Below are 27548 nucleotides of genomic sequence, written 5' to 3'. Positions count from 1 at the left end.
CGCATGCGTTTTGAATTATTAATGCATTTTAGCAGTAACGCTAGAGTTGTGATGTGCACTTTGAATACACCCCAGACAAGCTGCGTTGGGTTTTATGGTCCCTGCATTTCTTTGAACTCTCTTAAGCCTCCCTGTATCCCTCACTTTCTAGCTACTTTAAATTAAATGGAGTTCAAAGTAAGCAGAAGACCTTTTTAGAGCTGGTTGGTGGTGATGCTGAATCAGAGGGCACAGTGAAGCTTTTGTCCTGGAGCGCTGTTTTTTTCCTCTTGCGACTGGCTTTAACCTCATGTGCCTGTCTAATGTTGTAAAGATGAAGAATTTGGGCCATTCATCGACTCTCTTAGGGACAGTCCGGAAAATAATGTTTGAAGTTTTCTATTATGATTGTAAGATAAGCAAGGAGAGAGGGAAGACTTGGATTTCTAACAGCAAAATATCCATGTGCTTTTGTAATTCCTTGTGTATCATATAGATGAATTTTTTTATTTTCCCATTGGCAAAACAATGAGGATGTGGATGATGTGGATTACCCTGCTGTGTCAGGGGGGTTGGACTAGATGATCTCCAGAGGTCCTTTCCAACCTTGACCATTCTGTGATGTATTATCTTTTCTGTTAGGAAAGATATATATAGAGAGATAGATATGTATACGTCTTGCAAGTTGCTGTCATCAGGTTAAGGATAAAACAGCCACTGTAAACCAAACTGTATAATACTATATCTCATTTCTCCCATAACGTGCCCTTGAATGACAAACAGTCGGGTTCCAGCACGGGTCTCGTGTAGGCCCTCTGCTGTGCGGTACGCACGCCCTGCATGCACACCCCAGGGTGCCACAAACAGACCTTCAGTCACATTTAAATGTGACTGGATGGGGAATGGGGAATGTTTATTCTATGCAGAATTGTTTTCTTTTGGAAACTAGTGAATTATTAGTAAAAAACTTAGTTGAAATACCAGTATAAGAAAGCAAAATAAGAATTTTTTTTTTCATTTCTTCACAACACGGAGCTGCTTGAGGGTCTCTTCTGGAAGTGTTCTGCATTTTGCTCTGCTGTACAGTGGTGCGTTCCTGCAGCCAGCCCCAGTTTGGCATTGTAACCACTGATCGCCTCCTGACTTCAGGACCTGGCTGTTTAGCTTGAGTTAATTAACGAGCAGCCTTTCACCTGCCAGGAGAGGACTGAGTCATACTCATGGCTGTGACAGTAGTGGCAGTGCAGGGTAACTTCAGGGGTGCAGCATCAGCTGGGTTTATACTATTGCTCTTTTCCTCCTGGTTGTGTGTTAAACCTTGGTAAGAGTTGAATCGTCGAGGCCCATTTTCCCATTTTCTGCAGAAATTGGGGCTGAGGGAGGGCTGCAGGTTTATGCCTCTCCATGGAGAACACGTGTCAAAGGAACAAGCATCTTAGGAGCTTCCGAAGAGTACCTTACACAGCGGCAGGATTATCCCAAACCTGTTTTCTTTATAGAGTGCAATTAAAGGCTTAAATGCAAAACTAAAAGCCCAACTCTGCAGTTCCAATGGGAAGTTCTCAGGTACAGTCTGCAGGGTGCAGGCCTGTTTCCAGTGTCACCTGTGTGGTTCAAAACTATCATCTGGGAAATGTAAAGCTTATAATATTCTTTTCGGGTCTTTACTATTTTATCTTCTGCTTCTGGCACTTTAGGCAGAATTTTCTAAATTAAAAATAGAAAGAGAGCTTCAGATCTATCTGTGAGCCTTTATGCAGTTTCCCTATATTTTTAACTCTTGAAGTCCATACTCTGGAGACAGCAAATTAAGATTTTTGATAACATGGATCAAGAAAACAAGGCACCATTTATGAAATTTTTCACAAAAATAAAAGTAATCCTATTTAGTAAGCTTTTCCAAGATAATTTCTTTAATACCATGAATTTAAGGCATTTTGCTTTACTGCTCTTGCTGCTCTTCACTGAGTACAGAAGCTGCATTCTTTATTTGTGAAAGCGTTTTTCTTCCTCCCCTGGGATTTTGGAAATATATATGATATACTGTTTTTACAACATGACATAAATAATCTGTGGTAGGCAAGAAATGGGGTAATTCCTGGGTGTCCTTGTGTTCCGGAAAATATGTGATTTCCAGTTGGCCTTTCTGTATCCGAGTTTGCAACACATTTACATATCACTGCTGGAAAAAACCCCAGTGCTAATGGAGTGCTCCTGGTGTGGAGCGACACGAGGTGTTGAGGGTGGGACACACACCGCTGCTGTGCTCACGGCACGGTCTCTATCCGTGTGATCGCATGCTGGTTTTCACTTGGTACTCTGTTGCGCAGTTCCTCTCCTTGCCTGCCTGATCTCCGAGGTGCCCCAGCAGCCCTGGGGACAACCTCAGGACACCAGGAGATGAATTCTCTTATTTTCATGGCACTGCTCTCCTTACTCAAGAAGATTAGCTGTTGGACCACACTGACACACTTATTTAGTGACCTAAGAGCTTTGCTTCTAGTCAAAATTCAGCAGGAATCCTTCTTTAGCATCTTGTGACTGACAAGGCCCAGAAAAGCTCTAAAAAACCTCCCACTTCCCTTCATTTTTGGTAGTCATAAGGTTGCAATTAATATTTAAGAGCATGGGATGCTTTTCAGTGCGATGTCATGAGTTTGATTTTCCTGGAGTGACAGCTCCGGTCTTTCTAAGATAATGTCTTAAAGAAAGAATATCGCTGAATTATAGAATTGGATTAAACATTGTGGAATTTCAAAATAAGTTTCACTTTTCATCGGGGAGATTTCCCTGTGCGAGCCTTTAGGTGTACACGTGTCTTCAGGCCTTTCTCAACAAGAGTGAAGAAACTTGTTTGTTTAAAGAAATGAGTTTCTCACATAATTGCTTAGGACTAAAAGTTTCAACATGATTATTTCAATCTTTTTTTTTTTTTTTTTCAACTAATTTATTTTCAGAACTGAAAATTGGTGACAGTGGTGTCAACTGTTCCATTCTTAATGGCTACATTATAGCAGCCTTGTGTTTGCTGAGTAGTGCCTTTCACTGGAATTAATGAGGCTGGAACCTCATATATCAACTGTCAGGCAATTGCTGAATGGGGGTTATGGAGTCCTCAGATGAAACCTCTAATTTTCAGTCTCTTAAGAGATTTTCCTCATTAAGTTGGTTGAGATAAAACTAAAACAACCCACTTGTTTTAGGACTGGAATAATGGTATCTACATATCGGTACCCATATGGACCCCTTTCAAGGTTTTAGCATCTCTGTTTTGGTAGGAAGAATGTTAATACTAATGAAAAAGGCATTAATCCTGTTTTCACTCTCAGAATTGTAGATCCTGGCAGTTTACCAGGATGTGGCAGAAATGGGCCTCGTCTCTGTCCTGGATCTTCTTCCTCTTCAGCACCTCCATCCCCAATTATCAGGCAGCATTATCATAGCTGCTGTACATGTGCTAATGGGCATGAGTGTAATCACCTGGCTGTATTCTGGAACACTTCCCGAATGGGTTGAGGATAATTTCATCAAATCATTTAACTCCTGTAAATGTCACTGAATGTTTTCATCATAAATACGCTCAGCCCTTCCTACACAAGGTCTAATTGTCATGTAGCTGTATGAGTATAGCATAATGTAAAATCTCATATAAAACCATGGAATGTGTGTGGGAGGGAGGGCTTTTACAGTGCCTTGTCTTAGCTGATTTATGCTCCTTCTGCAACTAGTATAAATGTTTCTCTTGAATTTGGGCAATATTTACTTTTCAGAGAAGGTAATGACCTGCAGTGCATAGTCAATTTTTTTCAATACGTAGAAAATATTTAGGCCTTAGACCTATTTACGACTGCTTTGTTACTTGTCAGCTGCAGTTTGAATTCTGTTTGCTACTGAGAGTCATGTATTGCCTAAAGCCTGCAGACCCTTTGGGACACCCCTTTATTCAAAGGAAAAAGGTGATACTAGAGAAGTTGTACAGGGCACAGCGCTGTCTCCCAGTATCATTGCTGTGGAATCTCGCCGTAGGAAGACACTAGCTGGAGCTATAAGAATACAGGACGGGTACGTGAGCAGCAGCAGATTAGAACTGTGCGTGTGTTTGTGCACGTGAAGAGCAGGAGAGATGCAATTAAAACAAGCATTGTGACATCCCCTTGGATTATCATGTTAAAGGCAGGTACTTTTAGTGTGGCTGAAGTTTTGATGCAACATCTGGCTTAAGGGGGGGAAGTTCTTGTTTTGACTCTGAGAAGAACTTTTCTTTATAGAAAATGAGTTTGACCGTATACCTCTTTGCTCGTTTTTCCAGCCCCCGGTTCTCAGAAGGGAGTAGTTGAGGGGAAGTGCTTCCCTCTAGTCTGTCCCATGCTTTAGCACTTGCTCAAGTTTTTGTGTAAAAATGCATGTGGTGATACAAAACATATGTCGGTTTTGCGCTGTGCCTCTGCACCCAGCTGTGGAACATGGACTTTCATTTTTGAGGGGGGGGGGGGATTTGAGATGTGAAGTTTTTAAAAGTTCTTTCTCATGCATGTGCACGCACACATGGGTGTGCAAAACTGTGCTTGCACTTTCCCCCCCGCCCCCAGCTGAAGTTTGGCAAAGTAGCAAGTAGCTAAAGGTCATAGGCTCGGTTTGAAAGCGCTGGGAGTCCTATTGCTCTGTGCTGTGTCTGTATTATATTAAAATGCATTCAGTGGTCAGTTTAGTCATAGACTAACCTTTCTGTAAAACTGGGGGGTGTAGGAATGGCTGTACGCCAGAAGCGCTGGGTTTCACACAGCCTGATTTGTAAAGATGAGTGGTTGTTGATCTTTCCCACTTCTGGGGTCATGGGAGGAAATGGAGCAAGCTTCCTCTCAGCTTTTATCACTTCCTCCTGCCAACTAAGGGGAGATTATTTGCCTTCATTTGCTGCTCCTCTTGTCAGCAAGAGAAGTTGGTATTTAGCCAGATAATAAATAATGCTTTTCCTGGGGAAGGAGTTCTCAGATGTGGTTGGAGTAACGCTGATTCCCCCCCTTCCCCCCCCCCCCCCCCCCCCCCCCCCCCGTTTTCTGTCTTGAGCCTATGCCTCAAATTTTCACTCAGAAATATGTAGTTTATATATATATGTCATGTGCAAAGCTTGTTTGCTTTCACTTACAGTCTGTTTCTGAAGGTTTTAAAAAAGCTTTAATGGTGGCTGCTTATCTACTGAATGGTGACAGGTTCATTCATCAGTAAGGCTTTTGAAGACCCTGCAAACCAGGCTTGCCGTGGAAGTATACACCTGTGCAAATTGGGTCAGCATTATTTATTCTCATTTGTAGAGTCTACTTCATAATTTGCAAAGGTACACTTTGTTATCTTGTTGATCTGGCACTCTTCATCCGAGTCTAGAAGGGAGCTGTGTACCTGCAGGCAGTGACTTGAAGAATATGGATCCCTCTATACTTCATAGAATGGTTTGGGGTGGAAGGGACCATGAAGATCATCTTATTTGAACCCCCTTGCCCTGGGCAGGGACACCTCCCCCCAGCCCAGGTTGCTCCAAGCCTCGTCCAACCTGGCCTTGAACACCTCCAGGGATGGGGCAGCCACAGCTGCTTGGGGCAACCTGCCCCAGGGGCTCACCACCCTCAGAGGAAGGATTTTCTTCCTAATCTCTAATCTAAATCTACCTTCTTCCAGTTTTTAAAGCTATTATCCCTTGTCCTGTGGCTCCTCTCCCTGATCCAGAGTCCTTCCCCAGCTCTCCTGGAGCCCCTTTAGGGACTGGAAGGGGCTCTAAGGTCTCCCCGGAGCCTTCTCTTCTCCCGGCTGACCCCCTGCAACTCTCCCAGCCTGTCCTCCCAGCAGAGGGGCTCCAGCCCTCCCAGCATCTCTGGGGCCTCCTCTGGCCCCGCTCCGACAGCTCCGTGTCCTTCTGCTGTGGGGACCCCCCGGGCTGGAGGCAGCACTGAAGGGGGTCTCCCCAGAGTGCAGCAGAGGGGCAGAATCAATGACTGCCTTAAGCAAATTAAGCTGCTTATTGCCACAATACTTTTCCGCCCCATCAAAATCATTGTTTCTGGGGCTTTTTTTGTTGGTCTTCCTCCTCCCCTGGCACTCCTGCTGAAATATCAGGTATATATAAGGCGCTTTTTCCAGTGTCTTTGATTCTTATCAGTGTGAGGAAAAAAGTTAATATTGATTTAGTGGGGGAGAAAACTGAAAAAGTGAGTGAGAGACTAATAGCCTGGAATGACAGGGCTGTATCAATTTTCAGGTCTCTCAGAGGAATCGTATCCTCGTTTCCAGCAAATGGAAAAGTAGACTATGACTAAAACTGTCACTGACCTCCCACAGAATTTAATGGATTTTGGAGCTCGGCGAAGAAAAGGCAGTCATAACTAACTCACTGATTTTAATGCACTTTCCTTGGAAGTCAGCAGTTTTACGAAATGCCTTATGCAGGAAGATAAAAAGCAGATATATCTTATAGAGCTGTAAAAAAATTTATGTTCACTGTCTTGGTCTTTCTTTGACTATGGATGAATGCATTTCTCGATAGGCTTAAACAATAACGTATTAGAGGTTCTAGGTGGTTTATATCCTTACCATATGCTGCCAGCCTATAAAATGGACCTGTTTAAAAATTATGGATGAAAACTGTAAAGCAATCTCATTCTGGGCCCATTCAAGAGGCTTTTCTTGGGAAGCAGCTCCTGAATGGGCTTAAATAAAAATGGTCCCTTTCGTACGCTGGAGGGAACGTTGCATTTATGCCCGTTGATTGCCAACAGCCAAAGTAAGTAGCCCCTTTTGTCCAGTGGTAGACAGTGAAAGAAAGGACGCTTTGTTTTGTGGCAAAGCCACTTTTCTTTTAAATAGATAAATAAAATAACCCAGTTCTTTTTAATTTAACTGCCTCTTTGTTTTTGCCTGAAGCCACCAAGTGGCTGGTTCTTCTTACAGAGCCATCTCCATTGTTTTGACACTGTAAATGTTCACACAGTTGTGCTGAGCCTTACTTTCACGAAGGGACGGGACTACATGAGCTGGAAGATAATTTTCCTGGTGTTTTTCCTTAGGAACCGGAATCGTACAAATCATCCTTCCAATAATTTGTAGTGCAATGCCATCTAGTGTGCGAAGGGCTGTCAGGCTCCTCACACTCTGGAAATTCATGACAGCAGTCGTCTTCTCCTTGCAGCTAATTCCAGGCTACTCCAAACCGCTGCATCTTTTTCCTGGAGATGGTTGTAATAAAATGTTAGTGTCGTGAACTTCCACTTTTCACAATGCTCGCTGATTGCTTGGGATTTTTTGGAGTGAGGATGAGCTGGGGAGTAGAAAAGGACAGGAGAAACAGCGATGATTTGCCCAGCCTGAGGAGGAGTTTTCTGGGGTTGTGGGCTGGTTTTGTATCATTAATGTTTGAGAGGTGGGGAAGAGAAGGTGGAGAAGAGAAGGCTCCGGGGAGACCTTAGAGCCCCTTCCAGTCCCTAAAGGGGCTCCAGGAAAGCTGGGGAGGGACTCTGGATCAGGGAGGGGAGCCATAGGACGAGGGGTAATAGCTTCAAACTGGAAGAAGGGAGATTTAGATTAAATATTAGGAACAAATTTTTCCCTGTGAGGGTGGTGAGCCCCTGGCACAGGTTGCCCCGAGCAGCTGTGGCTGCCCCATCCCTGGAGGTGTTCAAGTCCAGGTTGGACGGGGCTTGGAGCAACCTGGGCTGGGGGGAGGTGTCCCTGCCCAGGGCAGGGGGGTTGGAATGAGATGATCTTCAAGGTCCCTCCCAACCTAGACCAGTCTGTGATTTTATATGTGTGTCTGAAACTAGTTTCTGGGGTTTAGAGCATGTCCAGTGGTCGGTATCTATATCCAGTTTGTTGTTACCGTTGTCCTTTCATGGCTTATGAAATACAGTTCTGATTCTATGCCGAGTCCAACTCCCTAACCGTACCAAATCGGAGGCCATTTGAATCTGACTTTGCTGTTCTTTGGACCCGTTGTTGAGTAGATTTGGTGCAGGAGAAACATTACTTCATCGCTCACGCTGTCTTCATTTGTACTTTGATCCCTTAGCTGGCTCATTTAAATTCTGCACATGGATAGATTTTGCCTGTCAGTAGGACAGAAGAATCCTTCCCTCTCTTATTCTGAAAAGTGTGTAAGGCAGGTGATTCGGTTGCAGTCTCACATCTTTTCCAACACTGTTTTTGGTATTGTTGTGTGATATCCAAAATGTTTAATTTTAAATACTGCCAGGAGGGGGACAGTGTCTCTCTAGGTAGTGACTAGACCTCAGCATGGTAAAGGCTGCTGGAGAGGATTTGTTTCTGAATAATCTCGTTTTGGTTTCAATTAATTGTGAAATCAGACTTTAACAGGGTGTGAAATGGAAATTGAGAGAGGTAACACCAGATGCCTTTATTTACATGTGTTAATCAACACAGACCAAAACAACAACAACAACAAATTAAACCACAGCCATTCATAGAGTTTGAAATGTTCCACATTTGGCTGGGAACTTTGAAAAAAGTGCTACTTTGCAGATAGGTAGAAGGTCGGTGGCATTTAAAAAAAAAAAAAAAAAAAAAAAAACAACCACCCAACAAAACCCACCAACCAACCATGCCAGAATGCTATCAGAACCCTGAAGTTACTGTATTTCAGAAATACCAAATGTGGCTATCGAAACCCCTCATTACATTGAATTAGCTCTGCTTTGAACAGTAACGTGGAAGATATTTACTTTTCCAATTTTGAGCGTAGCCTGTGGTGTAACGAACAACACACAGGAGCAGGCATGTGTACTTCGTATAGCACAGTGCCTATTTCCAAATGTCTGGTATTATATTCACCGGGGTCAATTAACTACTGACTAAAGGTGGTTTCCTTTGGAGACAGACAGGGTTTTTCTTTTTGGCTGCTAGTTCTGAAACGGTGGGCATCGCAATTTTATGGGAATTTGTGTCGGAAGCAAGGTTTGGTTTGCAGCCAGAAGGATTTTGTAATGAGCTGTTTAATTCGGCTCAGTGGGGTGAGGGGAAGAACAAATACCTGATATCGATTGTGCTGCCGATAGTAGTACGAGTTTTGTCTCTGGCAAAACACATTATGTCACTTCTGGCTAATTCTCTCTATTGTTTAACAGAGCGATTTGATTTGGGTTCCTGGGAAACTTGTGGATTGTGATGGTGTTGCTTGGGGATCGGGTTTGTTGGAATGAGGAAGGTAACTTCTCGAGGAAAGAGTTGAGGCAGGTTCAGGGAAACTTCTGTGTTATTCCTCTGGAGAACTTCACAATGCAGAGCTGGACGTGATGGGTTGGTTGTGAGACGTGTTGGCTGCTGTGCTCACAGAGCGTAGAGTTACACCTGCCTGGTGCCAGGCGGAGAGATTCTGTCTGTGGCACCGGGGGGGGGCGTTTCTCTGATTGTAGGTGTGCAGTAAAAGGAAAAAATTAGTTTTCTTAGAAGCACTGTTTCTTCTGGCAGTGAAGCATGTTAATCCTTTTTTGAAACACTGCTTATAAAAACAGCCATCCGACGCAGACTGCCTTTGCGAGTAGAAGCAGGTTCCCTAGCTTCAGCTCAGGCCATTCACCCATTCATTCCCTGAGCGGTTTCCCCCACCTCCCAAACCATTCCAGCTACGGCCATTGCTCATCACTGGTTCCAGTTATACCCACATCACTAAGGAAATGAAAGAGCCGAGCCCTATCCTGAGAATTGGCTGTACTTAATACTTGGATGCTTTCTCCACATCACCCCTCCTTGGGTTTTGCGCTGTCTTGATGCAGCACGAGGCAGTGCAGACTGCGGGGAGCCCCAGCTGGGCTGGTTGGGAACAGAAGGGTTCAGCATCACAACCCGATAAAAGGAGCGCTAGATGGGGACAAGGAGAGCTGTGGCGCTCCACGTACTCTTTGGTGCGCATGCCTCAATATACCAGGCAGGTTGTAAAGAGCTGTTCGTCAGGGTTCCTCTAGAGATGTATATAAACTTAAGATGTAGTTGAGTTTGTTTCAGCATCTCCATTAAAAACACAGTCTGTGAAATGCTGCTGCTGTTTTTTGATAAACCAGAAAATTATTGCCAAGTTTGAAAGTCAGCCAGGCTTCTTATCTACTTGCGCAAATGAGAACTGAATGTTGTTGTTTGTAAGGATGCGAGCAATGATTTCATTTAATAAAGTAAATTTAGAGAATAGTCAAAGATGTAGCTGGTTAATACGTGATTTATCAGTTGAGGGCGTAAGAACTTTTTTAGTTAGTTGCTGGGTTTTCTTTTCCCTTTAGAAGAAAATTAGCTATCTGGTAGGAATAATGTGAGCAAGTAGCATAACTAGTTTAAAAGAGGGAGCAAAATTTATAATCAAGCTTGTCTTACACTGGTAAGATCCTTTTCAGCTCCATGTACTTATGAATAATATATGCTACCAGTTAGCAAAATGCAGGCGAATTATGGTACAGACCACCATTCAGGCGTTCCTCTCTTGCCTTTTACAGGTCATTTCAGGATGCTCTCTTGCCTTAGCAAATATGCTTCCATCCTCAAAAGAGATTTTCTTCATTGTCACTTTCTATAATCTCTTTGTCCAATGACGGGCCAGTCTCCCCATCATTAGCAGCACTAATTCTGCGTCAGGAATTGCTTTCTAATTTTATCAGAGAAGACCAGGTGCAAGAGGGAATTGGGAATCAGCTTTCAGATGGGCTGAGGAGTGGTAGAGACAGCAGGACTTGGAAGGCTCCTGCTTACTGATTACTACCCTGTTTTGCACAAAATAAGGCTGCTCTTGAGGTGGCTGAGGCTATATAATTTAAAGGCACTGACCTCTTTCATCCCGTAATGTTTGTTTTCTTTGTGCCCTCGCAGCACCCCAAAGTCTCATTTACTTAGGTCTATGAGAAACAAATTTTGCCAGCTTGTCATACCTGAAAATAGAACAACCAGTGGCACCTTCTGATCAGTCTTCCGGTGTAACAGTTAAGCAGATGCTTTAATGGAAAGGAATTTTCCAGGTTTTGGGAGAAACAGAGTTCTGGGGAGTGGGTGGGAGGAAGAAACTGAGTTTCTCTTCAACAATGCTAGTTTTCAGTATTTTTTTTAAACAGCTTGCATTGAGCATTACAAATTCTCTAAGGTATTTTCACAACTGAAAGAACACAGAGAAACTTTTCGGAGGGGGGGAAATCGCTATCAGCTGATGAAGGCGGCTTTAAAAGTGTGTGGTGATGTATTATGCTGTGCTATACTGCATCAAAGTTGTATGTGTTACACTGCCACATAGGATATGGATAGGTGAGCATGTAAAATAGATTAAAGTTTGTTGTTAGTGTAGGCAACAAACAGGGAAAACTGGGAGAATTGCACATAGGTGGGAGAACAGGTATCAGAACTGGAGGGAGCATAGTTCTCTGTCACCTCACTGCATCTGAGACTCCACTTGTTAGAGAAATAAATAGGAAAAGCATGAAAGAAGAGACTTCATTTAAAAATCTGTGCTCTGCAGAGTTAGACTTAAAACGTGAACTTCTGGGAAATTCCTGGTGCGTGATGTTGATGGAACTGGTGGCTCTGCTAACACCGCTGGATGCTTAGGTGATAATTTGCTGTCGTTTTTTGTGCTGGCCGGCCCATCTCGGAGACACTTCAAACAGACCACCATCTAGAGTAAAATAATAAGAAATTAAACACAAGACAGACTTCCGAGATATTCAGGGTAAAAGCTCTGGCTCTTGAAAGATGAAGGCACTGGCAGTAACCTGCCACTGCTGAGAACTGACTTAACTCTGGCTGATGTGGTCTACCCCTTCCCTGGGCTGGGCTGCAAAATTACACTAGGATTTGGCCAAAGATTGTAATAAAGGCATGAGGTTGTGCTAAGAAACTGTCTGATATTAAGATTTCCATTTTACCCTGTGAGTTCAGAAATGTAGATGTGAGAAGCGGGAGCGAAATGCCAGGCCAGGGTAGACTGGCCATGATTGGAACCACTGACATGGTCAGTAATTTGCAAAATGCCTCTTTTTGAATAGAAATGACTAAACCTCGATATTCCGGGCTAGCAGAAGTGCTGTGAAATTGCAGTAGCAGTATTACACGGTGTGGTGTTCGTTGTAACTGCTGGTTCTTTGAATGGTTCAATTACCATGCGAGCTTCAAACTGAACCCCAAATTTGGGGCTGAGGGGAAGGGGAGATCTCCTTGTTAGCGCTTATCAGTGCTCAGGTGCTGAACGATAAACTCCTGCCAGTGAATAACGACCTGCAAAATTGGATTTTGCAGATGCCTGTGGATCATTCACCCTATGGTCTCAGCACGGACCCCTTGGTCGAGCGAACATATTTAGGCTGTTAACTGAGCAGGGAAGATTTTGACAGCAAATTTTTCATCATTTAAATCCTTGTTTTCTTTAGGGAATACGTACAGTGAACAGAGAACTGTTGTACCTAGGCATTAGGGCACACATCCTGCATTGATTTGCAGTTTGCACAGCACCGGGGACTGGAGAGGAATTTCATGGAGCTTTAGCTCTGAGCAGTTTGATACCAGTGGAAAAGAAAGAAGGATGAGGAATCGGCTAGCCTTAAACTGCGCTGGGTTTCAGGCATGTGATGGCAGTTTGCTGTCATTTCTTTTTTTTTTTTTTTTTTTTTTTTCTCTCTCTTGAGCTGGAGCAGCAGACTTGTGTGCCGCGCCTGAACACAATCCCTGCATGCATTCCCTCCCTCTCTGTTTCTCTTGGCTCTTGTTAAACTCTACGGCTTGTCTTGCGGGACCTTTCCAATGAGAGAGCGAGCGAGAGAGAAAGGAACACCACTGATTTCTCTCCAGTGCAAATTGAGCATGAAATGGGCAGTGTGGAAACGGCTAACGGGGCGATGGAGGCAGATCTTAAATGCTATTCATAGGCACGTTCATCTGAAGGAGCAGCGGCACCAGGAAGAGAGGAGAGCAGCTGAACCGAATGTGGGGAGTTTAATTTGATTTTGCTAGCCTGGAATTCTCGCTTTTCGGAGCTGATGCCTGGAAGGTTTTTTCAATTAGCTGCTGGGAAGCTACGGAGAGACCTGGAACTGTTAGGCCTTGGCTAGGGATCCCATCCATGGAAAGAATAGATCATTGTAGCAGGGGTAAGTTGTACACAGCCTTTCAGAGATCCTCTATACTTGATATAAGATCCTTTTTGTTTACGGGCACAATATAATACTAATGCTAAAATAAAACCAGCTGGAAGAATGCCTTAAGGATGGCACCAAATGCTAATGTGCCAATAAGGAATGAATCAGATTACAATCTAACAGGCAGGGTTTCTCTGCAGAATGAGCAGATGCAATTTAAAGGGGAGTTTATTGCATTTTTGTGTAGACTGTCTTACATTACAGATTTTAAAGCTTGGGATAATGCAAACTGTGGCTCTCCTTCCAGAGGTTAACCTGTGACCTTTTGAAAGATTTTTTTTTTTTTTTTTTTTTTTTTTTTTTTTTGCACTGAGGAAGTCAGTCTGAAAGTCATATTAATGAGGGGTAAGGGATTAACTGGGAGTGGGGCTGGGGAGGATCCCAGTAGTGGTTTCCTACCTCAACAGAAGTGAATGGCTGTTCAGATCGATGTTTTTAAACTTGTAGTGCATCTTCGATTGATTAGAGAAATGAGGGGCCAGTCAAAAAAGGAGGTATTGCATTTTATGGTGCTAGATGTGTTCCAAACTGTTGCTAATAACACCTAGAACAGTTCCGTTGTTTTGGGGGTAGGTTTAGCAAAGGTTGCTTTTTAAAATGAGAAGATTTTGTAATTTATTTCCTTTTCTTCAATCTTTCTTGCCTCCTTTTTTGAAAATAATCCTTGGAATATAAAATAATAGCTGTTGATAAAGAGAATACTTATTGACACTGAACTTTTATCTGGATAATTTTGTAAACCTTCATTACGTGTTTCTTTTTGATGCAGGTATGTGTGTGTATGTGAAACAGATTTGGATAAATCTTTGATCAGGTGTAGGGACATAAAATACTCAGATGCCACGCTGACAGGAACCACAGAAAAAATATACAGGAGACATAAATTTTACAAGATTACATGCATTTTTTTCATTCATAGCCAGTAAATTATTAACGGGACAAAATCAGCATCTGGGCTTTCTAGGAATGACTTTGTCCACGTGCCTACCTCTGAAATCCCTGCCGCAGGCAGCTTAGCCCTATTCCAAGCTCTTGATAAGCGGTGCAAATCAGTGCAAAGCATTGACAAGACCCCAGCAAAATAATGATGAGAATTACCATTGCTCCTTCGTTTAGAAATCGTAAGGCAGGGTAAGCTTTTAGGATGTGTTGTAACTTCTCCCATTGTGCTGGCTCAGCTCTCCTGGTCTTTTGTGTAGGAGAGAGTTGGACTTAAACCACTTCCTATTTCCTGACGATCTTTGCTCCTTGCTTTTCATATGGCCCACTAAGCCTTTTTTCCCTCGCACCCAGATTTGCATATGTGAATAAAGGGAATCTCTTTACGTACTCTTTTTCCCCCCCTCTCTGTTAGTTGTCAGGCTGAGTGACACCTTTCATTTGAGTTTTTGGTTAGTGTGACAAGTAAGAGCTGGTGATACAGTACTTGCATTACTCAAAAATCTGAGCTTAATATTTGCCATAAGTTAAAGAAATTGAGAGTTTTTTTGTGTTTTATTTATGTGTTTGTGTTTGGCTGCGCAGTCAGAGTAGAGTAAGGAGGACTGTTTGGACTGGCTGCTTTCAAAATACTGCACAGTTTGTGTGGCACTGCTTCTCACACACAAAATTCAGCAGCTGAGAGATTTGAATTAATTATTTGGAATCTATTTGTTTGACTTGTGGGTGGTTGTTTTTTTTTTTCTTATACTGATTCCCTACAACACACTTCTGTGAGTAGCCAGGGTTTCTGTTTGTTTCCTTCTTTTTTCTTTCACATTTTAAAAGCTGTTAACTCATAGGGAACAGCTCGATGTGCTCTGGAGATCTCGGGGACAGACTTCTACCAAGTCCTGTGCAGCTTGAGAGTCAAATCTCTGAAGCTTGAAACAGAACGAGAAGTTCAAAATGCTCAGCCTGGTCCAGAAATGCCGTTTGCATCATACACTCCAAAAGGCATTTTCTGTAAAGAGACTCAAGTATTCAAACTCTTTTACATCAAAACCGTATCAAACCCCTCTGCTTGGGGCCTGGTGGGTTGTAGCTGGAGGTATCTGTGCCTGGGATTGCTGCAATCTTTGTAATTATATTTTGTCAGCAGCATGGTATTATTGGGAACCTATACCCTTAGTCATTTAACACATCCTTGCAATTGCTTTTATTAAGGTAACGTTTCATTTATGTGATATTTTATGGAAAATGAATTTGGAAGAGGTAACTTGTGTACCTCAAGATTATTTTTGTTTCCTACTGCCTGCACTACATGTACTGCTGTCTTTCCTTTCCTCGTGAGCCCTGGCGCCTGTACAGCGAGCCACATGGGGGGCATCGGCAACACACTGCTCACTGCGTTCCTCCAGCGCTGTTGGCCAGGTACGCTGCGTCAGGGCATCCACACTTCAGCGTGCTCCGTGAAAATTCTGAGGCTGTGGAGCAAGACATCACACATCCTCCTGTGCCTGTCCAAGTGGAGTGTTCTGTTTTCTCTGAACAAGAAAACAATCATTTAATCAACAACATGCCATAATAGAGGCTCTGTATTTACTGAAACCAGATGCAGCCACGTCTCTGGGACTGGGCTTACCCTACGGGCTCTCTTTGCAATAGCCGTGGGTTTGATTTCCGTTATAGGTGTGCTAGCAATACTGGTTTTTTTTCCTTTGTTGTTTGATCCCACAGTCTGTCTCTTGGTGGTCAGAAGGAATAGATGGAGGCAGTAACAGATTCTGTTCGTTGATCTTCTAGCTCTTAATCCCTGAAGCACATGTCTATGCAGTGGAGGACATGCATGTTTACTCCTGTGCTTCAGGGCTGCTGGAGCCTGGTTAGAGTGGCCTTAGGTACGGCCTTATAAGCTCTCTTGAGGATGAGCTTGCAGAAGGGACGGGATTGCCTGCACCCATCCATACTCTGAGATACACTCTGGCAGTGATTCCTCAGCTGTGGCCAGAGTTACTGAATGCAGGGACTTTCCATGCATGTTGTCACCACATGTAACTTATTACCACGTTGTGTGTCTGGCAAAAGTGCAGCCACCCTGTGTCCACGGCAAACATTTGTTTGAGAGCCACTGCTTAGTGTCATGTTTCATTGTTGTCTTCTGAAACCCCAGGGGCTGGAAGTAGTTTCCCCCATGAGAAAAAGAGAAGAAAATGAGGTCATCATGGAAGCAACAAACCATGCAGGAAAGAAATCTGTGAAGCAAATCTGGTAGTAGTTCTGTATTTCTCCCACATCTCCCCGGATTGCCTTACAAGTGAGATAGATTCTGTTTCATATGAAGGAGCTGGAAAATCCAGGGTTCACCCAACTATGGTGAAAAGCAGTTTTCAGCCTAGTGGCTTTAATGTCAAAAGTTCTATCTCTAATAACGTATTGGGTCTAGTTTCTCTGTTAGCCGTTATTTCTGTAGCCTGGAATGCATGGGGTGAGGAAGTTTCTCAATGGTCAGTTTCTATAGAGCTTTAAAGGCAAAAGGCAAACCCACTGAATTCCAACCAGAAACCCCACAGGTGGCAAAATCAGCTTATGGAGCGTTCCAGGATGTTATGTCCTCTTTGCCAATTGTCAAGTGCCCGAGGCGCTGCTCTGCATGCAGCTTCACAGAGGGGGTGTTCGTTAGTTTGTTTTTAATAACATCAGCTATTTAAACTTCATGAAAACATTCTGTTTTCAGACCCTAAGAAGTTGTTTTTGCCTAATGGAGTCCCAAATGGCTGCATCTAAGAAGTTTTTATGAATATTTCATTGCTTACGAAGATTGACCTTCTTACACATTTAGAGGAAATAAAAGGGTGACACCACTTGAGAAAACATTTGCAACTTAATACAGGAAAATCTAGGGAAAGTATCTCTGATACAACTCTCTGAGATTTTATGTCTCAACAAGCTTAGGCATCAAATATACTTGGTTTAAGAATTAAAACAAACTCCAGCAGTATATACATCAGCTGTCTGTGTTGGCAGCTCAACCTGGAATCAGGGATTGAAAGTGAGAGCTTTCCAAGTTGTGCATTTCTGACTGCAGTAAGAGTCAGATTCTCTCAAGGTTTCTCCTGATTCCGTCTTCAGAGAGGCACGAACTGGATCCCACTGTGCCTCGTGGCCAAGAGCAGCATTACAGTAGCAGTGTAGTATGGCGTGGAACCACCTCCCCAGCACACCGTGTGAGACTGAGAAGGGTAGAAGTCACGAGGAATTGTCTTCCATCTGCTCTGGCTGTGTGCAACAAAAATGTGGCACCAGGCAAGTGGTTTGCCTGGGTTCACGTTTAGTTGGTATTGCTGCCGTAGTTCCTTAATATTCCTTACCGTGCCTTATCTTTTACCACTCGCCTGATTGCCCAGCTTTAATACTCGGAGTGGAACTGCCCCGCACCAGTCGCTATGGTAAACTTAAAAACATCAGGTTTGAAGCTGCCGTGTTTGTGGTGGAGGCTTTCCTGGTGTGTAGTTACATGAGCACCTCATCCCTGGTACCCCGCATTGTTGCAGCTATGCAGGTCCTTCCTGACAAGGGGATGCTTCGGGACCTGCATGTGCACAAGCACTGAGGGAGAACCATGTTGTAACCCAAGGGGGTATACATCACCAAGAAAACAAAATCATCATTCTCAGCTAGAGTAGTGTCACGGAAATCAACACCCATCAGACCAACGCTGATAACTTTAGTCAGTGCTAAAAGCTGTTGTTTAGTCTCAGTCAGAAGCTGGCTGCTGCTGGCACGGAGGTGCCGTGTGTTTTTTCTCTCCACTGTCTATGGGGGATACTCTCTGCTTTGCCTGAGTCGGGGCTGTTGCCAGCTCCAAAGGCATGCCACTAGCGGGAACCTGTGAGCAGCAGTGCAAACAGCCGCGGGAACCTTTGTCCAGCATTACATTCTGGAATCAACTGCTAAATCAGATGCCGAATCTGGGAGTAATTAAATCTCATGAGATGCCCTCCTCCTCCTCCGCTGCCTCACAGTGATGCCACTGGCCAACCCCTGCGAGAAAGCGCAAGTGGACATGTGTTTTAAAAGTTGCAGCAGCGAGTCATACTGCAGGAGCTCTGTTTTTCACATGTTCTAGTCAGCATGGGTGCCCAGTGTACTCTCCTCCATCTTTAAAGTTCTCCTCTGCAATAGTTTTGATTTGCGAAGGAGCTCGAGGAGTGTCACAGCTGTTCCAACCTCCCTCAGAAGTACTGAGATGCGCAGCACGCGTGAGTGACCTCATTGGAAGCTTATATTAAAAATAAAATAACAAAAGAACCCAAAGGAGGTCTGATCGTGTTCATATAAGACACATATGGAACTGTTATTGCATCCAGTATGATTAAAGCACCTCAAGGATCCTGCTGTGGAGTTAGCATCTGCCCTTTTCTCTAGCTGTGCATATTTATAAACGATGGTAGGATTTATTAGTCTTGAAGGTGAAGCTCCGTTGAAGGGATGCTGACTGCTGAATAATCATGCTTCCACAGGAAAAGATTGTCTCGTGTGATTTACAAGCTTAAAATAGTTCTGAAAGTAACTACAGGCAAAATACACATCCCACAGCCTTTAAAATTTACTTAGTGCTTGTACTTGCATAAAATTCGGCCTTCTGAGTACACCTGCGATTCGATGTGAACTTGTGTCTGCTGGGAAGAGAGTTTAAGCCAGTGTTTAATTTCACCTCTATCGCTAGTATCCTCCTTACGTGTTCCTGTGATGTTTTCTGTGGTACTCTGCTCGATCCGTGGAGGAAACCCAGGATATCTTTGTGGGAACATTTTGCCTTTTTACTGCAGAGGTGCGCTTGAGTTTAAATTCAGCATCCAAATACAAAGCTGAACTATGCTGTGAACCTCAACACCGATATTAGCATACTCGGGTGGCCAGAATGAATCTATGTGATGCTTCTACATGCTTGTATCCTACGCACTGTACAAAACGGAGAGGAAACCCCAGCCGCCCTGGGAGCGCTGTGCTTGCATGCCTCTCGCCTGTGCTGCCCGCAACCCAGTGCGGCAGGTCCGCCGGGCTTCATCGGTGGACTGGAGATAATGTCCAATATACCGCGCTCCGTGCAGCCAGTGATTTTGTCACGCCATGGCTAGCTTGGAGTAGTAATCTGTGTGATGTTACAGGAGATGCGCTTCCCTTTTTTGTCTTGTTGAGCTCAGTTTGATTTTTTTTTTTTTTTAATTTTTTTTTTTTGCTGCTCTTGGGTACCACTTTTGATTTTTCAAAGGGATGATTTCAAATAGCAGTGAAGAAATGGAGTTTCAGGTATAAAAAATATTCTTTAAAAATGTCTGTCTTGTCTTTACTTTCATCATTACTTCAGAATATTTATGCATGTGTACAGAAGCCAATCTGTCGGAAATGTTCTTTTCCTGCTCTGAAGCCACAGTTCAATATGAAAAGGCGAAAGCAGGAGAAGATGAGGAACTGTGTGGGAGTATAATTAGTACATTTAGCAAGATGAATCTGGAGAGAGGGGGAGAAAAAGGCCAGATAAATACATTTATGCTGTCAGAGTAATTACTTAGAAAATGTTTCCCTGTGTAAAAAAATTTGCCAACATGAAATTTCAAATATAATAAAAAAAAAGCTTCACATACATTAAAAAAAAAAAAAAAACCAGGTCTTGAAGGTGCCCCGTTACAAGACAAACTGATGTAAGTAATGGACTCAGCTAAATGAAGATGAAGTGGGCTTTGAATTACCAGGGTAATTTGGGAGACAGTGAAAGTATTGTCTATTAGGAGACTGGAGCTAAGAGAGGTAATAAAAGCTTTTTCTTATAATGAGTCTGCATCTCTGAGTTTGATCAGTGCTAAGGCTTTTCATTTCTTCAGCATTTGTCCCAAGGATATTTGGGCCCTAGAATTTTTCTTTTTAAATAAAACATAGCAATATTTCACAGGAAAATTAGCATCATATTTCTTGCTCTTGGCCATCAGACATACTTTTCACCCAATACATACATTCCAGAGTGATGCATAAAGGTGGCATGTGTCCTGTGGTTTTTCCCTCGTCTGATTTGCTAAATTGTACAAACATCGTAAATTAACAAGAAGACAGACATCAAGCAGACGTTAGAAGTGTGGTGGTTTAGGGGAGGGAGAGAGGGGGAAGACTGTTCCTAATACTGTCAGAAAAATTATCAGATTTAATAGTGGTTTGGAAACTTAATGAGCTTTTGCTATGGCTGAGTATGAGCAGCAGAAGCGTCAGTTGTGTGTGCCTGGCTGCGGTCGCCAGGGAGTTAACCTTAAATTCCATCTTGGAAAAACGTAAAAAGATTACCAGGTTTCCTTGGAACAATGACATATCCTCTGCCAGGAAAAGCATCAGCCTTTCCACTGACTTAAAACTCCTGGCGAAAGACACTTCTTCAGCATTCTTGCCATCTCTTCTCTCCTCGAGATGTCTACAGCTGCACTCTATGTTTGAGATGAAACCTGCTGAGGTTTGTGTGTGCCATCTGCCCCAGCACATCCTGCTGTGCTGGGGAGCTCCAGTCTCCCATGACCTCCTCCTCCTACCTGGACCACTCTGCCAGATGGTGCCACCCACCAGTGGGATGGACAGGTTCTGGCATAAAGAGAAAGGGGCAGGACACTAATGAGGCTTACCTTGCTTACACTTTATATGGAAACTTCTAATAATTTTAATATTATCATAGAATCACTGAAGGGTTTAGGTTGGAAGGGACCTTGAAGACCATCTCGTTCCACCCCCCTGCCCTGGGCAGGGACACCTCCCACCAGCCCAGGTTGCTCCAAGCCCCGTTCAATCTGGCCTTGAACACCTCCAGGGATGGGGCAGCCACAGCTGCTCTGGGTAACCTGCGCCAGGGGCTCACCGCCCTCACAGTCAGCAATTTCTTCCTGATACCTAATCTAAATCTTCCCTCTTCCAGTGTAAAAACATTCCCTCTCATCCCATGGCTCCCCTCCCTGATCCAGAGTCCCTCCCCAGCTCTCCTGGAGCCCCTTTAGGCACTGGAAAGGGCTCTAAGGTCTCCACGGAGCCTTCTCTTCTCCAGGCTGAACCCCCCCCAACTCTCCCAGCCTGTCCTCCCAGCAGAGGGGCTCCAGCCCTCCCAGCATCTCTGGGACCTCCTCTGGCCCTGCTCCAACAGCTCCGTGTCCTTCTGCTGTTGGGACCCCCCAAGATGGAGGCAGCACTGAAGGGGGTCTCCCCAGAGGGCAGCAGAGGAGCAGAATCCCCTCCTTCCCCCTGTTGGCCACGCTGCTGGGGGTGTAGCCAAGGATGCGGGTGGCTTTCTGGGCTGCGATCGCATATTGCCGGCTCATGGTGAACTTCTCACCCACCAACACCCCCAAGTTCTTCTCCTCATGGCTGTTCCTCATCCATTCTCTGCCCAGCTGCCCAGCCTGGATTGGAGCTTGGGATTGCCTCCACCCACGTGCAGGACCCTGCACTTTCTCTTAATTTGTCGAGAGCAGCTGTATTAATTTTATGTACTTAATGATTTTGATGGGCCATGAAATGCATTTTTCACATGATGAGACCGTGCGTTTGCATTACCTTCTGCACAGATATGAGCAGTTTGTCCGTTGCTTCACAGCAGGTTTTGTGGCGATAATGCATGTGTTGCGCTTCATGCATGCAGATTGAACCAAAGCATGGGCAGGATGTTGTGGCTTTCTAGTGGCTCCCAATCAGTGCGCCATGTTCAGAGGAATTTAGATAAGAACTTGGGAGATGCTGTGTGGAATATTGACATCGACTCTGAGAAGTTGTAAGAGTTGTTCCGCAGGCTTTTGCTGCTTTCTGGCATGGTCAGTCAGTGTAGGCTCCGCACCTCTGATGTGAGGTGGTTTCTCGGTGGACTGGTTTGCTTAAAGCACAGGTAATACAGGCAGGTTTGTCTTCGGGAGGAATGATGCTGCTCCTTCTACCTGGAAGCAGAGAGGGGAAAGATTTGAAGGGAGAAGGAATCAAGCATGTTTTCCTAGCCTAGAGTTGTAATTCTCTAATTAATTATCATCTAATTATTTAATGCCTTCTACATTAAATTCTAACCTTAATTCTAATTCCATTGGGGGGGGGGGAGAATTTGTGTTTTTTTTTTAATTTTATTTTCTGTTATGTTCTTTTTTTTGAATTTTAAACTTTCTTACTCGCAGGATTTTAAGCTTTAGATAACAACACTGCAAAATGAGTTACGTCATTGGCAGCGAGGCGAGTTCATGGTGCTAGTTATCGAACACGCGGGATAGCTTTGCCAAAGCTCCTGTAACCTTTCCTTTAAGTATGTGCTGTTGTGTGTGCCGGCTCTCCACCAGCGGCTCTGCGTTACTGACTTGTTGAGGGACGAGTGTTCACGGCTTTATGAAGCAGAAGTTGAAGTAAGTTTGGTAGACAGATTAAATGTGTGCTTTGCGAGCTTTGCGCAAATGATCCTTTCTTCAGGAGAGCTGGTTCATGGAGTTAACATGAGTTGGCCAAAAAGGGAAACAAGGAAATTAAAGGCAAAGCTAATTAAATGAGCTTCCTTGGAGATCTGGGGGTCAGAGGCACGGCTAGGAGGAGTAGACACAGCCCCATTGACCTTGCAAAGCAAAGGCAGCTCTTACCTGCTGAGGATTTGGCACTTTAATTTAGTAGCCAACAGTCCTACACAAATCTAGTGCTTTTCCTTGAAATGGTTTCTAAGAGGAGCATACATTCATGAAAATGTATGAATCTCAAAAATTGTATTTTTCATTATTTTTCTGCCTGTGGTCACGCTGACATGTAAAACATTCCAGTGATACAGGACCACTTTGAAGCTGCCTCTGCTTTAATTAAAGCCCTCTCCGCAGTTGCTAGCCCTTACGTTCTGGGTCTCGGTGCGGGGAACGTGGCAGGTCCCGTGTGCCTTCCAGGCAGGTTCACGGTAGGTTCAACAGTGTGGAGCTCCAGACAAACCGAGACTTCAGAAAGCCTGCTGCTTGACTGCCAGCACGGATCTGCCAGGGGTTGAGGCGAGGAGTATTTCTGTAGGGCGAGCAGAAGGGAGCTTCCAGAGCCACTTTGGAGAGGAGCGATGAGAGTGCGTGTTTTGTTCTTGTTAACCCCTGCTCTGGGAGGTAAATGCACACACACAGAATTGTACCCTGTAAAACTACCGAGCTTTTGAATAAGACTTCTGAATGTGCTGTATCACAGCTTGCTTACCCCCCCGTTTATTTGTTGCTGTTTATGAGAGGGGTAACCAAGAAATTATCCTCTGCAGGACGCTCCTGTAATCACTCTCTTTATTTGCTGGCTTCCTAGAGGTGAGCTGCTTTGTCTCAGACAGTGGGGACAGCAGAAACTAGGAGTATTTTTAAGCTAGTCGTGCCTGTATATATGACCAATAACGTCTCGGCCAGCAAGCACTGCTCTTTTCGACAAAATTGTATATGAACCAGGTATGTAGCTTAATTTTGTCTTTCAAGATACCAAGGTGAAACCAAACCAAGAGCCTCCTGCTCTTGGAAATCTTCGCTGCTCTTTGGTTGATTATAGTTACCCATCATTGGGCACATCCCTGTGTTAGGAACCACAGCTCTTGCTACTCACCTGCACAAAGCGACGTGGTGTGAATTTACAGGTAGCTGCAGAATTGCCTGCCTGCTCCAGGATTCCGTACGCTGGGCGGTTCGTTATGAGCGTGTGCAGAAAGGCAGAGTGGAGATGCACAAACTTGGCTCCAGCTGGGTAAAGGCAAATTTGAACGATACCTTGATGTAACATTTACAGCACTCTGCGTTATCTATACACCTGTTAGAGCGTCTGTTCATAGGACCGTCTTTAAGACTTTCTTTGTGTATCATAAAATGCTGCCACTGAAAAGGTTAGGGTACCATAAACCTAATTTACGGAGTCAGTCACATCTGCTTGTGCGAGCTAAGCATGCATATTCCAATAATAAATGAACCCAACAGAACCTAGTGCATCATAATTGTTTATCAGGTTCAGGAAGTTTGACAGCTGTTTTGAATGTGAAAAATGAACATTTCAGTTTCTATATCAAGCCATATATACAAAGTGTGCTGTTTAACACTTTTGCTCAGTTACCATAAATACTGTTTACCGATTATTTCAGCTATCTCGGATGATACATGTTGAAACGCTTACAGGGTGTCCCTCAAGACCCTGCTGTCTTTGGTCTGTCCTTTAAGAAGATTAAAATCAATTTGCCGGTTTCCTGTGAGTCATGTTCCAAGTCCACTAAGGTCAAGAGAGCCCTTTGCTTTGTGCTCCCTGGATTTCCGATCAGACCCGGGTGCACCTGTGCTTTCTTGGATGTGCTGTATAAGGGATGCTGTGGGAGGAAAGGCTTTTAAACATCAGGACATCCATGATTTTTGGAAGAGCATTAATGCATGTCTATTAACAAAACAAAACAAAAATTATGGCACATGGGGAAAGGGGAGCATAAGCAAATATTCCTTTTCCAGGGCATTTTGCTGTGAGGATAGTTACATTACAGGATCAAACCAATAGATTTCCCTGTGTGTAGAGTTCTGCTCTGTCTCTGCGGGCTGCAGGAGCAGGAACAGTTGTTCCGTTAGCTTTTACCACTGTACTCTGAAATGAGACAGTTGCGTGAATGTAGGGGAATATAATGGATTTAAAATGTCACTTCTCACTACAGTGAGTTTGTCTAAATGGGGACACGCAGAAGCAGTGACATGGAAACGAATTACTTGGGTGTAAAGTCCATGAGCTGAAATCAGTAGGTTAATCCTCGGGTAGGTACACGCTTTCAAATGAGAAGTTTGCTGTAACTTAGTGGTCTTGCACACAGGGACCTCTCTTGCTGCTTCTGGAGAGTTCGTGTGTAGCCTCGCCTTGACTTAAGTCCGAAGTGGTGTAAGTTATGGTATGTGTAAGAAGAAAGGTGATGCAATTCAACCTTTCTCTTAACTTGACCCGTACCTTTTCCTACCCCGCATTGTGTTGCACAGAATCCGACCTTAAATCTGTTTAGGGAGCTGCTGCATTTGTATGTTGGTGATTTCTTTGCCCGCCCGCTAGCATTTCGGGGGAACAGAGCCTGCCGGAGTGACGTGGAGCCTGCCAGCGATGCCCCGTGCCACTGATATACCTACAGGGTGCAAGGCCTGAAATGTCATTGTGGGTTGGTAGAGTAGATATATGTACCCTAAATAACCATAGGGGAGATTAAAGGATAGAAACCCTTCTCCCTGAGTAGCAAACCCACATTTAATTGAGCTGCAGCTCCTTGGTATTTGACGAACGTGGAAAACATCTCCAGCTGTGTATTAGCTTTCCTTTACTGCATGCGTTGTTTTTTGGTTTTCTTTGACTGTTAGTTGGTTTCAAAACTTAGTAGCACTTTAAATGTGAAAATTAATAGCAAGATATGATGATAAAGTGGGGTAACATGCCATACAGAAATAAATAATGGTGATATTTAATGATTATAATGGCAGTGGGCTACATGCTGTTAGACACAGAAAAGTCACTCTGACAAATCTTTAAAAATGCCTCTTTCTGGAATGGAATTTTTTGTAGCGGAATTAAGCTCAGCTCAGTGGAAGATCCTCCGCAGCAGTTAGAAAGATGCGTCTCTGGGACGGTATTGCACACCAGCCTGGTGAGGTTGTGAGCATGCGTAAAAGTCTGTAACGTTCTCACTGCAGAGCTTTGCAGGAGAAAGGTCACTGAGAAGGGAGAAGTTACAGGTGGAAGGAGAGGCTGTCTGTGAGCCAGAAGAGCGAGTGTGCTGAGAAAGTGATGCAGGAGAAGCTGCAACAGTGGCCGAGGGAGACATTCCATGGGTTTTCTAGAGGGGTGATTCATGGCGGAGTGACGGTAGTATCCAAATGGAGGTGACACCCAGTGGGTTTCATCTTCACGAGCTTGTACGGTGTTCTGAGACTTTCCATGTCCTCCTCCTTACGAGGCTGAGCAGCCTCAGCAAAAGGCTCTTAGATGTCCCCAGGTAGGGACAATTTTCTTTAAACCGCTCTATGCTGTTAGGTAACAGTGAAGAGTAAAAATGCAAACTTTGAGTACTGATACAAATCCTTTGATGGAAAATCAATATTTGCGCACCAAAACGGGCTGCCACAAAGCAGGAGAAAGTTTTAGTTGCATAACCAGCAAGAGTGGTGAGCATTTCCATGTACTCGCTCTCTTCCTTTAAATACATTTAATGCTCTAAATAGTTAATAAACTATGGAAATCCGAAGACTTTCTTTGATCCAGAAATCTTTTTAATTATCTGCAATCCCATATACAACCATTAGAAAAGAAATGAGTATTCAGGAAGTTATATGCTGAATTTGTGTGCACTGCTGCTTCCGTACAAAGAGGAGAGAGATACTGGCAAAATTAAATTCGCTCTGGGTATCGGGGGTCATTTATATGTAAGCAAATTTTGTTTATCTCCCTTTTTCTCAGGGGTACGTGCCTCTAATCACGTGGGTGTGATTTTCTCATGCTTACATTCATGAAAATACAGCAATTTGTGATTTTTCACCTCACTCTTATGTTTGTTTCTGCTTTCACTTGTTGTTGGGATTTTTTTTGGTCTTAGCTAATTACGATATTGTTACAGAATTAAATTTTTATGTACACGTTTTCCAAGAGAGAAAGTGTTATTCCAAAAGACCTTTGTGTAAAAAGTCCTGGACTACTCTTCAGCACTTTCTATTTTTAAGCTGGCATCATTTCTGCTTAAGGAAGACAGAGAGTAACTCTTCTGGCAGGTACGGCAGTGCTTTCGCTGTGCCATTTCATGTCCCTCCTACGAGCAGTGTGTGTGCAGAGAGGCGCAGACACCTCACCCTCTCCCGTGCACCTTTACAGGAGCGTTTCGGGGTTTTCTCTTCCTGGGGTTCTGTGCTGGGTGACCATCTCTCTCTCTCTGTTATAAAACAGCATTTTGGAAGACATTTCAGGGTTTTATCTGCGTTGCAAAGAGTTTTAATTGCTTGTGATCAGTTTGTAACTTCTGTTTTCAGCGAAGATGATTAAATGTAAGCCATTTTAAGCAGAGGATATCAAGACTAGTGGGAGTGGCAGGACTAGTAGAAGGACTAGTCAAGGCGCTCGGTTACATGCACAGTTAAATCTCACCTCGCTGCTCTGAAAACAGGCACATCCTGATGATGTACTTCATGACTCTGTACTTGATGAACAGTGCCATAAAGCTCTCTGTTGTGGTAAATTGGTTGACAACACTGAAATTAGGAGATCTATTTTATTATCTACTGTCTGCCTGAACATATATAGTAAAAAATGAATAAAGTGTGTATGTGGGAATCACTGTTATCTGATATATGAATATTTATAGAGGTATTTTCAGTGAACAATTAATTTTGCAGACTTCTAAGCTAGAGGTTTAATCCCTGGCTCGAACAGTTTGCCTTCCTATGATTGTTTTATTTTTGAACCATATTTTTATTTTTAAACTGTCAGGTGAGACACCAA

The 27548-nt window shown here is 43.8% G+C and overlaps 1 protein-coding gene across 1 annotated transcript in view; it reads left to right on the top strand.

Annotated features, from left to right (window-relative positions):
- Positions 1 to 27548, top strand: part of ARHGAP32 (Rho GTPase activating protein 32) — a 158950-nt gene that overhangs the window by 31303 nt on the left and 100099 nt on the right. The gene's annotated exons all lie outside the window — the stretch shown is intronic.

The sequence above is a fragment of the Vanellus vanellus genome, assembly GCF_965231255.1.
Source record: "Vanellus vanellus genome assembly, chromosome: 21".
Classification (NCBI taxonomy): Eukaryota; Metazoa; Chordata; class Aves; order Charadriiformes; family Charadriidae; genus Vanellus; species Vanellus vanellus.
This window is presented reverse-complemented; position numbering and strand designations above follow the sequence as displayed.